We start from the raw sequence: 16,796 nt of genomic DNA on the forward strand, positions 1-16,796 counted from the left end.
ATAAATAATTGGCAGCAGGTGGAAAAAAAGAAAAAAAAAGAAATTCCATATCTACAAAACTGGGGCATTTGAAAAAAATGGAAAAAAAAGTGTCTTCATGACAAAGCTTGAGGGTATAAACATCTTACCTTTTACAGAAATATAGAGTGCCCATGCAGATTTCCTGAGTACTTAACCTTGATTTATGCATAATTTGAACACTTCTTTGGATACAGAATATGCACCATGTCACCACAGGCTACTCCTGCCTCCTTCCAGCAGGCATTGTTATTTTGAATCAAGGAAAACTGAAATGGCTGGGAGCAGTTTGTGCTGAGCAGTAGATGGAAATAAGGTTTTTCCAGGGTTATATTCCCAAGATAAAATCTGCCCCTGGTCTCTGTAATTTCTTGAAACAAAGGATGTCAAAATGTAAGTCACAAAAAGATCCTTTTTCTGCTTATTTTATGTTTGTGTTTTTTTTTTATTCTCCCTCTATGTCCTCTGCCTGTTACAAGAAACTCTTGCTCTCTCTGCATTTTCTATATTTCTTTTATATTATTATTATATGTCAGTTATCTCTTCTTCCATCTGAAGAATCTCAGTCTCCTCAACCTCTCCTGGCATTGAAATCATCCTGCAGCTTTGATCATGTGTTATTTTTGTCTATTTTGTTTTTTACAGTTTCATTATATTCTTTGCAATGAAATAACTTCTGTCCTACAAGAGCTTTCCAAATACACAATTCGCTAACAAACAATAAACTAAGGGATAAGTGTTTCTTTAGAAACTGATCCCACAATTCCTAACAGAGAATCCAGCTCATGGTAAAGAGCACTGATATGGAGGTTCACAGATTTCCAAGTTAGCTGGGTCTGAGCAGGACCTGATCTCTTCCTCCTGAGATTGCTTTCCCAGTACCTTTTCTGTGGGACTCTGCTGTCATGACCTTGAAAACAACAGAAAAGCTGCCCAAGCCTCTGTCAGAGGACAGTTTCAGACCAGCTTTCAAATAAGGATTTACTTCTCTGGGTAAAGGAAAGTATAAAGAGAAGAGTTGCAGGGTGTCCTTTATTTACTCGTAGCACAAGAACTCTGGCTTCTCTTGAGTTTGTTAAACAGATGATCAAAATCTTTGCACTGGTTTCCCTTTTCAGACCATCCCAGGATTTGTTCAGTGTGACTGGTGGAAAGTGCATCCTTTGATGCATTTGCCCCATTCTAGATAGTTTTTCTTTTCCAATAACTGTGTAGTTTCTTTGGCTAAGGGCATTTAAGAGTATTTCCATAAAAAACTTCCCTCAGCTCCTCAGCTCTCTTTTGTACTTGTATGTTTCTGATTTTTCTTACTGGAAACAGTGTCATATCTGTTCGAAACCTTGCTGTCCCACCCATGCAGAACGTGGCACAGATGGGCCCTGCTCCAGGATTTGTTGTCTATTTCTATTACAAAATGAAGGATTCATCTCCTGCTCATAACATCAGTCATAAATGTTACCCTACATGTCAGTTGAAATATTTATTCTGAACTTTATAAGAGAGATGAAAAAATGCAAAGTAGGCATGAAAGCTTGGCTTCTAAAATGCCAGTCTTCTGTTGTGAGTTTCAAGCCATTTAGAGTGAGGTTATTGAAAGAACATCCATTCAAACAGAAAGGATTTTAAAGATGTGACCATTCGCGTGAAACAAAAGTGTAAAAATGAATAATTATTATATAACTAGGAAAAAATTGCTCTTTTCCTTCTCAGTATCATTTTTATGATTTACTTCAATGTGAAAATTCCTCCTGAAGGTGCTTAACTCTGTGTTGTCTCCATTAAGCTCGTTTCATAGATATGTCACCTCTAACTCCTTAACATATACACACATGATAAAACCACAGTCCTTTGTAAGAAAACTCCACTCAGCCTTGGTCCCCCACACCTCTTGATACTCATTTCTCAGTTTTCCTGCCTTCTTTTGTGATTCCTCCAGAGGACATGGGATGAGTTGTTCAAAACCTTGTGTTCAGTGGCTGCTCTCTGGGTGTGCTCCCAGGCACATGGCGTGAGTCTTGGGGCTGTCCTGTGCAGGGCCAGGAGCTGGACTCGATGATCCTTGTGGGTCCCTTCCAACTCAGATTATTCAATGATTCTACAAAATATCACACAAGACTAACCTTGATGGAAACAGAGGCAGTATGTTCCTATCAGAGAACATAATCACGCCATTAAACTATTCAGGAGCCATTCCTCCAGACTTAGTTTGACACTGTGTCTATTCATTTGCCTCTCCTTTAGTATTCCTGGATTATAATTGCCATAGCTAACAATAAGCAATTGGTAGACAAAATCCTTCCTCTGACATTGAAATTCCGAAGCAAGGAGACAGCAGCAGTGAGCAGTAATTGACTGCTTTCCCTCTTTCCCCTGCATTTTATTTATTTTTTTTACCTTGAAGTATCTTAATTGTCCATCTGCCAACCTCATAACAAGTGACATCTTCTTAAGTGAGACACACTCTCGATCTTTGCTGGGAAGAGTGGTTAGAAAGCACACCAAAGATAAAAAGGATCAGAGGATGGATTGCCATTCCAGCATACGTTTTCAGCTCTCATTTATGGCCCTTCTTGATCCAGCTTCAGTTTGGGGGAGGGAAATGGGTGTAGCACTGCTTTAAAAGCCATAACCTTTGGAATTAAAACAAGTTCTCAGCACAAACTGAGCAATAAAAAAGCAATCATATCACCAGGCTGCTGGCCCTTATTATTTTAACATCAGTGTGATGGGCTTTAAAAGCTTTAGACATGCTGGGAAAGTTAAATACACGTGTTCCATTTAAAACTGACCGGCATTTAAATACGCAGACACCTGCCACGACAAGCAGCCAAGGGATTGCTCTTTCATTTTATAAATGGAATAAAACTGCTCAGTAGAATGGCATGACATCTGTGTGGATATTTGTTTAGTTGCTACTGGTGTGCTTAAAGTGAGGGATTTAGCGTGTTAGGCTCAGACAGCATTCTGCAAGCTCCACTTCCCCACAGCGACTTCTCTATTCAGTGCAAGATTTAAGTAGTTGAACAAAGCGATCCCTTTGTCTAGCATAAAATAAAGAAGTGTGTAGGGGTGAGGTAGCTTGTCTTCTTATTTTCCCTTCCTACAAGAAAACTATCAGGTTTGCCAGCAGCAGCAGTTGTACAATGCATGCATCCTTAAGATGCTGGCACTAAGACTGGTGAAGGAAAGAAGGAGTTGGTTTTATTTGCTGGGTAAATGGAACAAAAATTCTGTTTATCTGAGGGCTTCAACAGAAAAACTCATCTCTAATTAATTTTGGGGTGGCTTAATCCTGTTTAATATTCATACTCAAGTTAATTTTGAATTGAAAGCATACATTGCATTGAAACAAGAAAATACTTTGAAAATATCAGAACTAAATATTCAGATTTTTCAGATATTTCGTTCCTTAAATTCACATACAACCACCGTGTCCTCTCTATCCTGTCCTCTGTGGCTTGAATTTCAGCATAGTTTCAGCTTTCCCAAGTGTGCTTAGGGATGAAGAGATGTTGAACTTATTACATACTGAAAGTGTTTTGCTCATAGCTATTTTTTTCCCCTATGATGGAATGAAAACAGAAATAGAATAATATAGATTACTGCCAGTTGCAAGAATTATTATAGAAATCACCTTCTGTCCTTTTCCACCTCTTTTTTTTTTCCTGTTAGTTCTTTCCCCTCCACTAACGCAAAGCAATTGTGTGTATTTTTTTAGGGCTAGTACTTGGTGTTTTGTGCAACATTCCTCATTTCAGTATCTTGATGATAGTTCTCCCTTCCCTTTCCTCTTTTATTGACAGTTATTTATGCTTGAGATGAAAAACTATAACAATGAAGAAATAGAGTAATTTACACTGAAGAATTGAGATTTTCTTTTAATTATTCTGCATCAATAATTTGTCAGTGTCTCATTTCTGACCCTCTGTAAAAGGTGTTGCCTTTATTGTTTAACAGAGTAGTAAAACTATTAAAGCCAGTTTGGGTGATCTTTTTCCATATTGCTTGTTTTCCTTTTCCACTCTGATAAAAGAATCAACGGTAAAAAGACCATCTTCAAATTGCTGCTATAATCCCAAAGTGAAGAAAAACCAATTCCCTTTGTGCTGTGTGTTGCTGTTAAGGTAATTTAAAGAAGCACAAACCACAGAGAGTTAATCAATCCTATGTCTTTAAACACAAATTTGTATCCTTGAAGTATTGTATGGTAGAAATGTGAAGATAAGTGATTGTGCTTCATTTTGATTCTGCTTGACAACATTTTTCATGACATAAAAGCAAAACAGTGCTTCTTTATACCCCATGGATCCTTTTTGAGAGTATAACTCTCTACATTGGCTTTTATCTTCTAGAAAGGAATATGTAGAATTTATATTAAAAATGAATTCTATAACTGTCTGGCAAAGACAAAGAATAAAAACTGGAAGAAAGATTTAAGGAAAAAACCCACTATCTCTATTATGTACATACTTACCCATTACTTCAGTGTCTGATCATCCCTCAAGATTAATGTTTTAATACTACTTGAAGGAATATTAAAGAGACAGGGAACTAAGAAAAACATAAAGATTTGGTTTCATTACAGTTAGTTAGGGAGAGCTGTATATGTGCTTGAATACCCAGCACCACCCCATCCCCTACAAACCCTTTTAGGACTTTTTGACAGTTTTCCATTCTTCTCTGAGTCACCTGGGACTCCATCAAAAATGGAGTCATCTCACATTTCTCACAGAAATGTGAGATGAGAAGGCATCAGACTTTCTGAGCTGGTGGTGATGCCCTGGAGGACCGCCCCCTTCTGAACATTTTAATCTGTTTCCTCGGTAAGAAAACTTGAATGGAAGCAAAAATCATCCTCTAGCTCATAACTGTGTCAGTGAATCCAAGGTACAAGGATCATTGGAGCTGTGGAAGCTACAGAAGAGTTAAAAGCATCCAGCCAGAGTGCAGGTAAGCCCTGAGGTAAGGTAGGCACTAGGAGACCTCCTGGGGGCAAAGAAAGTCAGCGGAAGAGCAAAGGTATCAACAGGGCAGGAAATCACCTTACTCTGTATCGTCCTTGTCTGTATTCTCCATAGCCATTCTCACTTCTGATCTGTGGTGGTTTTTTTTTCAAGGTTCATCCTTGTTTTGATAACTTACACAAATCATGAAAAAATATAGCATGGCTCCTGCTTTTTCTGCCTATTAGATTTTATGGAACACACAGCAAATATTTTTGATAATTCGTTTTTCTCATCTGGGAGTAAGATATCTTAGGAATACAGTGAAAAAGTTTTTACTTCTAGGTTTTCTGGCTAGGATTTATTGATGGCAAAAATCTAAATGAAAGCTTCAAAATCCTTTTGGGGGCCTCTTTATGTGTGAACTTGCAAACACTGTGAAAGTAATTTTTTTCTTTATCAGGAACTAGAGGAAAATCATATCAGTATGAGTAACTAGAACACACATCTAATGTTTTCTGGGATGTTTTTCCATGTAAACAAGTGCATTGATACTGACTTGAAGTATACATCCATTCATATTTTAGTTCAAAAATGCAGTAACAGTTATTGATCAGTATTGGATCTGACTGTGATGGAGCTAGCTTTTCCCATGGCAGCCTCATAGTGCTGTGCTAGTTTCTTAGCTAGAAAGGTGCTGATAACACACCAATGGTTTTGCTACTGCTGAGCATCACTGGAACAGCACCAAGGCTTTCTCCAACCTCAATCTACATCCAAAGATGTAGGCTGGGAGTGAGAAATAGGTTGGGAGGACACACAGCTAGGAAGCAAATCCAAACTGACTGAAGGAATAGCCCACACCATATGTCCTTGTGCTCAGCAATAAAAGCTAAGAGAAAGGAGGAGGATGAAGGGCAGCATTCATTACTAAGGTGTTTGTCTTCTGAAGTTTCCACTATGTGTTAAGACCCCACTCCCCAGGAATAGCTGGACATTGCCTACTGAGGGGAAATAATTTTTTTTTTTTTGCTTGTTTTTCTTTGTTTCATTTATGCTCTTTCCTTTATGAAACCCAGAAATTTTTTCATCTTACTTTATCTCTCTTGTCCCACTGAGGAGAGGGAGTGAAATAGCAGCTTGGTGGGCATGTTATGGACAAACGTGATCAACCCACCACAATACCAGATAAAACAGGAATGTAAAATTATCATTCTGTATCAGCCTAGTTTTAGCAATTTAAGAAGCTGATATGAGGCAAGTGGAAAAAAATTCCTAGTGTGCTAATATTTCATTTACAAACTAGACAGCAAGCAGAGAATTGCACAGGTAGCCATGTCAGTTCCTGGTATCCCATGACACACTATCGTTAGCTGTTCAGGCAGACTGACTGTGATTTGTGCCACTTATACTGCTGCAACATCAGCCAAAGTGTTATGTTGTCTCTGAATCTTATCTTATATCAGTACAAACCATGGTAAAACCTGAACACAGACTATGATTGTCTATGTCATTAAGTATTCAAGTGTATGTATATAAGCATGGTGAAAATTACACTCAGGATCATAGGATATTCTATATTAATAAAGAGGTAAATCCAGGGTTCGAAAGCTTCTGGGTCAAATTTTCTCTTGAAATATTCCGAATTTTCTACTGAACATACATGTGCCAGTCCTAGCTTCACATTTTAAAAATTTTTGTTCCTGATAAGCTGTCAATGAAAACTCCTTTCAATTCTGCTGTTGTTTTCCTGTTCTTCCCTCCTTTAGAAAATTTATTTGAACAAGACCTTACATCCTTTGGCTCTGCCTTCTCTGAAAGTATTCTGAGTACATTGCCTTCCCCTCCTGTCTCCATCCCTACTCTTTGTTTATAAACCAAAGGGAAGATTTTTCTCAGCATCTTTCCATTGCAGATATTTTCCTTATATCTCATTTGTTTATCCAATGTACACTCTGTAGTCATACAGACACAGAATGAACTGTAATGTAATGCAGTGAGGACTTGGTAATTGCTTCCTTGTGGAGGGCTCAGGGATTTTCAACGTAATAATCCACACCAGTGCAAGGTAAAGGTGCTCTTGTACTTCTGTGAACTTATACTCTATGCTTAAATTTCGTAAAAACTGTCATCTGAGAACAGGAAGCATAACAGTCCAAAAAAAAAGGCAGAGGCAGAGTCTGCAGGACTGATCCAAAGCCACAGAGATTAATGAAAAGACTTCTGTGTGTATCAGATCAGGCTGTAACCTAGTGAATAGCTGTGAGGTATATTTATTGCTGCCAGCACAGCTGCAAGAAGAACACACACAAAATTAAATAATGAAGAGAGAGTATTTTCAGCCTGGCATCTGGGTCTTTTGACTGCCATTTTGAACAGGGGGTGGGAGGAGCCTTGCAAAATGTGATGATAATTGGCCTCTTCCTGCCCCATTGAAGGCCATCTTGAGGCTTTAAACATATTTTTTTTTTTTTTTTAATTTTTATTTTCATTTGCAGCCAAATGAAGGCAAGTGGCATTCAAAATAGAACTTGGGACCTCCGGCTCTAGAAACAGAGGGCATCTCCCAAAGAGCAAAGCAGTGTCCCTTAGTTTTGCAAAAAAAGTGATGTGCTCATGAAAATAGCTTTTATATTCCACCTTGAAGGTGTCAAATTAGTAAAGATCAGTAGCAAGCTGAATCCAGCTCACCTGTAGATCCAATTTTTTTAGCTCAGATTCCATTATACTGTAAAAAAAATAAACTCAAATGTATTTAGGGAAATTGGAGCAGGAATTCAGCCAAAAAGGCACAATGTTAGTGTTTGCCCGCAAGTTGACAACCTCCTCCAAAAGCCATCATTTAAAACAATATAAAATAGCTAGCCATAAAAAAATCTTACAATACAGTCCATACTTATGCACCTCCTTTTCAGTTACACGTCACAAAAAGGAACAACATATTTCAAGTAGCTTTCAAAAGTCTAAAATTTGATTCAAATCAGGTTTTAAATTTAGATTGAATTGGGCAGTGTTACCAATTGAATTTCAAAATTTTAGAAGGAAATGTCTTTCTGTCAGAGACACTGTAGGCAAGGACTTCTCTGATATGTATGTATATTTTAAGTGTTTTAGTGCTGTTTTAACTTAAAATGTTTTTATAAGTTACTTGGGACTTCAGCTGACTGTCATGACTTTTTAAATGTCATTGAGAGGGGCTTGGCAACTACCTGAGGCAATTCCTTCAGGTCTCTGGAATGCATCTCATTGGGTCCAAAGAACTTATGTATGTTCAGGTTCTTCAGGCTGTCCTGAACATGATCTTTGTATAAAGGTGTCCCAAGTGGTTTTAGTGCAAGGTATGAAAATGCAGTGTGCTGCCAGAGAAGGGTGACATGCTGACTGAATGTAGCAACCTGGACTGCTTGAAAAGCTAATGCTTAGGTGCCTTCAAAGCATGATTCAAAAAAGTCAACAAATAAACAACAAAAAAACCCCCTTTAAAGGTCTGTTTTCCTGCCCTGCATCTCTGCAAGTCACTGTGTCAAGCTCTCTCCCCAGCATGGTCAGCTACATGGGCAAGAACACCCTAGGGCTGATACCTGCCTAGTGAAATATATTCAAATGTTTTTAACACTTAAAAAGTGTAAATAAATTTTGTGGTCCATCTGAGGGCATTTAATTGAGCTTGAATAGATATGTCTCTGCCAGGGAGCAACAGCCCAGTAATTTGTATTTGGGAGATTGGCTGTGCTGAAAGTCACTGTTCAGTAATGTTCTCCTTTGCACAGTTTTCAGACCAAAAAAATTAAACCTAAACATTTGAGATACTTGTGGAACAGAATCAGCCATTTACTTTAAAGAAGGTGGAAGAGCTAAGCCAAGAGTCATTCACAGGAAGGGCTCTGAGCTACTTCTTTTTCATAGGATCTTCCTTATTTCTTGCTTTGCATTTTCAATTAGGCCCTAATTCCAAAGCCCTTATTCATGGGGGTACTTTCATTAAAAGAAGAGGCTGGAAGAGCATAGGTTGTTTAGTCTAGCCAAACAAAGGCTGAGAAGAGATATGATTTATGTCTATAAATACATCATAGGGGTAAACATAGGAGAAGGAAAAGCACTATTTAAGTTAAAGGACAATGTTGTCATAAGAACAAATGGGAATTAACTGGCTATGAATAAATTTAGGCTGGAAATTAGTCATGAGATCAATGACATTTTGGAACACAATGGGTAAGAAGAGAGGGATGGAAGAGGGAAATAACCTAATTTAAAAAAAAGCGCTAATTCAGGTTATGAGAAATTTGTGATAGTAGTGCTGTGATAGCACACTTTATCCAGCAGACTACTTGCAATCTTATACTCTTAGACTTTTTAATAATTAAAAAAAAAAGTATTTTATATTTTAATGCTTATCAATAATCTAAAGTTTAAACTGTATTAGAAAACTCTGCCTGACATATATAGCTGGAACTGGCTCTAATACATTCAGTGATATCTTCTTCAAAACAGACCTCGTAAAATGTCCAGGAACAAAGTATTAATCTAGATTATCTAGAGATCAAGAGAAACTACATCTCAAAAGTGTTCAGAACAGCATTTAGCTGATATCAGTACATCTTTTGCACAATTCAGTGCAGAATGAAAGTATGTGTTAGGAGGCAAAAGGGATTTAACTTTCAAGAGAAGGAGAAAACAGAGGAAACAATAAAAAGCAAAATGGAAAATTGTAGAGGGACAAGCATTCACGCAGTCTGTGGGCAATGCAATTCACTCTGATGAATTGCACTTCACAAAACACACAGCTGTGGTCATCACAGTGTTGCAACTGAGATGATATGATACCTCTTCTTCTTTGTTTTTGTTTGTTTTTTTGTTTGGTTTTTTTGTTTGTTTGTTTGGGTTTTTTGTGTTTGTTTGTTTGTTTGTTTGTTTGTTTTTAATTTTGACTGTGTGCTACCTCAGACACCTTTCTGCCACAGTCCGAGGGGGCATTGGGCCGTGACACAGCACGAACGGGTCTGGAGATAAGGCAGGGGTGCAGATGGAATGCTTTATTGAAGCGTGCATGGCATTTTTTATCAGTTCAGGCAGGAAAGGGCTAGAATATGGCATGGAACATGAGACAGACAAATGGGGGAACAAATCGGGATAGTGACACAGGCAAAAGGAGGAGGAACGTGGGAGGAGCCGGGGAAGGAAAGGGCGAATGGTAACTGCCTCCTCTCTGCAGCTTCTGCAGCCTGTCAGAGAGGGGAGCGGGGAAGCTGGGAGCGGGCAAACTCGTGGCAAGCCCGAGCGTGCCCAGGCTCTGCATTGTGTAGTGTGGATACAATGAAACCACATAATAACAATAAAGTCCATATAATAACTGTAGGGCCGATATAATAAAGTCCTGTCAATTGCTGTATGTTTTTCTCCACGACTGGAACCTCTCCCATCCTGAATCTTGTTCCTTCACACCTTTCTGTCCAAACAGACAGTTTGGAGGTCAGAGGCACCTTAGTCTGTCTGCATCTGTGTCCATGTTTGTGTACCTACTTTAAAAGTATGTGGTGGAGTTTGGAGACAGAAAAGTGCTGTGTGGTCTCTCAGAGGGTTCATCTTGGTTCATACGGAGATCTGGTAGACAATCATATGTAACAACACTGTATCAGTCTCTTGAAAACACATATTAAACATTTACCACATCAAATGGAAAGGTTTCCAAGTATCACAGAGCTAGTGAAGTCAGATATTTGATTGGCTGGTTTTTTTGTGCTCTTACTGGTTGACTAAACATAGAGTCATACCTATACATGTTAATATGGTCACCCTCACATCTTCACTGGCTGTCCTGTTTGTAGCTCTGTGACAGATTACATTTACTAAACATTCCAGGGTGGAGCTCCTCTTCTTATTCTGCTCTTTCACATCTTCTTGCAGTTTGAGGTCCTGGTAGATGTTTGGATCTCCTACCCATCAGCAAACAAAAAATTAAATAGCTAACAAAGGGTGGGGAGAATAGGCCCCACAAAAAGAAAGGACCAGCCTTTTTCCCAGGCTCATTTATTCCCTGCATGAGAGTGAGTAACTCAGTATGAGTAGAGGTGTGGTTTTTGAGAGTAGATGGTGAATTAATATGGACAAAAAATCTCTCCTAACCTTAAAGAAACAAAAAAAAAAAAAAAAAAAAAAAAAAAAAAAAAAAAAAAAAAAAAAAGTATGTACTTTCTCTAAGGTCTGTTTGCTCAAAAAAACCCCCAAACATAAATTGAACTTTTTTTATATATGATTGGAGATGTTCAGTGAAATACTTAAATCTTAAAACAAATCTTCTTTGTAATCAGAACGTAGGGAGATTACTTTGGCAAAGTCTTTGAGCTATTTCGGAAGGAGTAAAAATATATATTTTATCTCGATGTGATTTACTTATTCACCAAAGCAGCATATGAAGATGGTCTGAAATCTGACATCACTTACATAACTGGCACATTTAAGGATAGTATTTTTTATTTGCAAATTATATGGTGTAACTTATACATTCGTACAAATACTGCATTTCAAAGGACAAATAGTATGACAGATGTCAACACTGAAAGTAACACTGTGAGGAAAAGAAACTTCTTAATGTTTTTCTGTCCATTTGAAGAAAAATATTTTAAAGTCTATATTGGTGCTCATAATAACATGCAAAGAAAAAGTAAAAAGACATGTAAAAAGAACACGGATTAAAGCCATGATAAGAATTTAAGATTACTGTGGAGCCTGCTTGCATATATGAGGAGCGTTTATGGGTTCAAACTCTAGAAACTCATCATTGGAATTCCTCTTGGATTTCTCAGATCTCAGTCTTACATGTTCCCTCAATGCATATATTCACATCCCACCTGTTCTACTGTGGGAGCAAAACTACTAGATAAACTACAAAGGGAAATGATAGATGCTTCTGTTGTAAAAATCAAGATTCAATGCTTTTCTGGAATGTATCACATGTCTTTTGGGGTGAATATGTGTAAATAGGTGACATTTAATTGTCCAGAATAAACATGAGATCATATTGGAAGATCTATAGGTTTAAAAAATGCCATAGCTTTAAAATTCTGCCAATCTCCAGCGAAAAACACTTATGTAAGAGAGGGAAAAGAGATAAGAGCAAAATAAATTATTCACTACTTTATATGCAGCTGCAGTCACAAATTTACATTCCTATAGCTGGTATAGTAGATATAGTTTTTAAAAAGGGGTTTCATTGGTCTAAGTAATTTCTTAAAGGAACAAAGATTGTAGCTAGTAATTTATCTGTTAAAACTAAGTTTTGCTAATTATACAGATAAGCACTTGCAACTGTTTGCCCTCTTTCCTCTGGGTATTTTCAAGGCATTTATCCATCTGTAGGTGAATGAGTTGTACAGTAAATACATCTTGTGGTGCAATTGCAGTAACAAATGCTTCCAAAATGATTGTTACTTCCAAATAAAAGGGGAAAAGGAACATTAAATTGTGCTGTTGATTTGAAGCCATCTCCAAAATGCAAAATGACAGCTTTTTAATACCATATAAAAATGATATAATAAGAAGTTCATACAAATTGAAGAAAAACAATCCCTTCTTCAATAGAAATTAGGAGACAAATTCTTATAAAGCTGGAGCCAAAATTTTTTGTCACAGTCTTAGATCCAAAGCTGGTCTGTGAGTCAAGGTGAGACTCATAATCCTCATGTAGGTTTTTCCTCCTGGCACTTGATCTGACATCTCTGTTGCTGGATAAACTGTTTTTACCGTGTGAAAAAGTAAACCAAGAGTCACAGATGAAAACATCAAGTCATAACTTACTATTTCTACTTCCAAAAAGCTTTGGAATCTTGTCATGCTCTTTAGCAAACAGCATGTCTCATCTTACTAAGAAGATGATGTGAGAGCTGGCTGGAAAACATTTTTGTACCATGAAACAGTGAGTTGTTTTTCAGCTTCAAATCAAGACAGTGGAAGGTTTGGACATGGATCATCCCTCACCTAGGAAATTGCTTGTAACATCATACTATGTAGAAAGAAACTTCACTTCCAGATCTTTATTGTCACTGTCTTAAAAAAATGCTTGTAAGAAAACTTGGCTAAATTTTTGTGATTTTTTTGTTGTTCTTCTTTCTATAAGAGATCATTTTACAGCAATTTTTTTTTCCCCTGGAAGATTTCTGACTGGCTTTAATTCTAATTCCCAGAAACAACAGTCTTCCTGAGCTCCTGTCTCAGATGAATTCATGGAGTCTGCTGAAGTATCATCACTGAAGGGTAGAGCTCCAGGGAGTTTGGGCTCCTTTTTCATCCCAAACAGAAAGTGGACAAACAAAGCAGATGATCTTTCAAGATCTGCTGTTTCTTCTCTGAGGATATGATTTAGCAGTGAACATGGTGTGGTGCTGGGTTGATGGCTGAACTTGCTGATCTTAGAGGTCTTTTACAACCTTAACTATTCTATGACTCCCACAGATAAAGTTCAGTCTCCACCACACCTACACTTATGTCTACACCTGTTAATATTGCTACAGATTTTTCAAACTGAAGACTGTGAGTTAATATTTTTTGAGGTCACAAGTAACAATGGTTAACACACTTCCATCCAGAAGAGTCAAAGCACCATAAACTGCAAGTAAGTTTTGCTCTCCACATATACATATTTTTTTAAGGAATATAAACTTGTTTTCTCTTTTATATTTTTCAGGATATTGTTTCAAACTTAATATAGGGTTCTATGGACTGTGTGTTTGGTAAACCAGGCAAACAGGAAAATGCTTATTTGAACTCAGTCTAACCTTTCACCTCCTGCTACCGTGGTGACCTCATTCATACTCCTTGTAAAATGGCTCCAAAAAATAGAGATCACATAGCTGGCAGTTTGAGGAGCTCGAGTTGATAATAAAAGTTGAAAGATCACATTCAAGTGCACTAGCTGAGCTTTCTCATGAAACCTGTGTAATACCTATTTACTCTGTTTTCTGCTTCTGTCAAAGGCATTAATCTCACATTTCCTGAGTGCTATATTTGATCAAAATCCATTTCATTTTAAAAGTAGAGGTGAAAAAGTCGAAAAGCATACTATTGTAAAGAACTGTGCTGAGTAGGGCAACAAATTCTCAATTTTCTCTTCTTACTCCCTTCCACTGGAGTTGGTTTTGTTTTTTTTTTATTAAATCTAAACACTAATTTATATAGCTTATTCGCTTACATTCCTTTTAAATATACAATTAATCTACTCAAAACATTTATATTATAATGCAGAACAATATCTGAAACTTGACTGGAAGTTTTGACTCTGCTTATCTTCCACAAAGTTTCTTAAATCTTTAGCCCTTGAAACAAATAAACAAAGAAAATCCAAGTGTTATAAGTTTGCAGAGGACAAAAATATCCTAACTTGGTTCAGTCACAGACTTTGGACTGAATTACAGGCTATGACAAGCTTTTCCAGCATTTGGCCCGTTTTAATAATCTTGAGCATAAATATTTGAAAAAAACAGACTGAACAGGTGAATCTTTTTTATTTTGGAGAAAGACCTCACAGAAACGTTTTAAGGATATACAAAAAGTCACTGATTGAGCCAGGACTAAGGGTATATAAAAAGTCACTGATGGAGCCAGAACTAATATAGCATGAACTAAGAGCCAGAACTAATATATGCATGTCTTCCACTTTGAAATCATGGAAACCATGGTTTGGATTGGAAGAAACTTCAAGGATCACCTGGTTCTGACCCCTTGCCATGGCCGGGAACACCTTTCACTAGAAAGCCACTGAATGACCCAGTAGGTTGCAATGCAATGGTCATGGCTTACTGGTTGACCTTGGATAATGTTCTTTATAGGTAAGCCCAGACCAGTAACCTAAACTTCAGGCTTATAAAGCATCAGCTTTTAAGACCATCTTTAAATAAGACTCTGTAAACTAACTGAAATCTAGTTTATCTGAAAGTTTGGTATGAATTACACTTCTTCACTGGTGGCAATTCAATACAGAATTCGTAGATTTACTGGTCTACTTATATCTGCATCTATTTTCTCACTACTGTGTCTCAGTAGAACGCTTTTTCTGATCCCCAACAATTCTGAATAATAATAGTAGAAATGAGCTTTAATGAGAATAATGTCCTCTTACCTTCATAACTAAGAAATCTATGCTAGTACTGTATTAAAAGATTAATATTAATGAATATTATATTCCCCCCCGCTAAAATGGTTACTGTGTAAATGAGTACTTTGTCACAGCAACTTTCCATCACAGTCTTGTTACACGATATTACCTTATGGAAAACTCAACACTGCATTTAGTGTCCTGATTTGTAAATGTTTCCCCTACTTAACTTCTCTTTTTAACATGGCAATAGCTCATGGAAATGGATAGTTTCATTAAATTCCTTAAATTATTAGTATTTGTCATTCTTGCAAATGCATCCCTAGAAGTCTTTTTGCACTAGAAACCCTATTACAGTAGGATTAGTGAGGATAGAGAATCTAAGACAGTCTCTGTCCTACAGGCTCTCATTTAGGCAACTAGAGAAAGTTTTGTAAAACCAAAAAAATAAATTAAATTATGCGGAAAGCCTGAAGTATGTTTGAACTGCATAACTTCACTGAAATGAGTGGTAGTCAGACATATTCAAATGGTTGACAAGCAGGATAGAGGAATTAAGTGACTTTATGAAGGTTATACAAACATCCTTTGCCAGAACTAGGAAAGAATTTCATATATTCTAATCTTTAATACAATATGTTTACCATAAGATTATCTTATCTTTCAAACATTGCACAAAAAAAATAAAAAGAATATCCTAGAAGAAATACTAGAAACCAGTTTATGAACGTCTTAATCTGGGAACTGTTAATGACAATATCAAAACAGGAGTATCCAGAGTTGTTATGCATCGTTTCTGTTAGCTTTTTTTTTTTTATGTGTTTGATTTCTAATAAATTAAGACCTTGTTCTTCTCTAGAATAATGAATAGAAGATTAATAGATTGCCTGTTTTATAAATTACACTGATGGATGTGCAGCACTTACAGATTCTTATTTTTCCTGTACAGGATAGTCCTTGCAGCAGGTCTGATTTGGAAAGAAGGATTTTTTTTTTTACAATATTGAGTAAAAATCAAATTTACATCACATATTCCAGGTGAATATTACATGAGTGCAGCTGTGGTAAAGTGGATTTACATAAGGTGGAGGGAAAAAAACCCAACAAATTTAGGGGATATAAAATCACAAGTTACATCTCAAATTATTAAAGTTCAATCACATGATTTCCCTCTCACACCATTTATTCATTAAAGTGAGATTTAGAAGGAGATTAAACCTCGTAATTTTCCTCAAGAATCTAAATTATTAATACAATTTTTGGAAAGTAGTGCCTAGAAATAGGTGTTGTACAGAGATGTTTTCTTCCAGAGAGGAGAATTTGCAATGCTGAGTCCCAACAGAAACTCTGAGCCCTCTGCAATCTACAGGGCTGGGCTCCTTCCAGATGTCAAAATAATGGAGAAAAGTTGGGATAGTGATATTTAGCCTTATACAATGGCTGTTTCCTAATGAATCCAGTCCAGTTATAGGTAAGTACCTAATCTAGATGACTTAATAATGGATAAAATGAACTTGTATATTTTCTAAAAGCCATGAATAATTTCATAAGGTTGTTACCACAGTGGCATTCAATAAATAAAATCTAAAAACAGAGAAGCTGAAATATTATATCATTCCTGTTCTTAATTTTCCTGTCATTTTGATTCAATTTATATGCTTGGTGGGGGCAGAATATACTTTATTTTTGTCTTAAATATATTCCTCCAGTCACTTCATGGGTTTCCTTCTATTGTTTTATGAGCATCC

Source organism: Pseudopipra pipra, chromosome 1 (assembly GCF_036250125.1).
Source record: "Pseudopipra pipra isolate bDixPip1 chromosome 1, bDixPip1.hap1, whole genome shotgun sequence".
Taxonomy (NCBI): domain Eukaryota; kingdom Metazoa; phylum Chordata; class Aves; order Passeriformes; family Pipridae; genus Pseudopipra; species Pseudopipra pipra.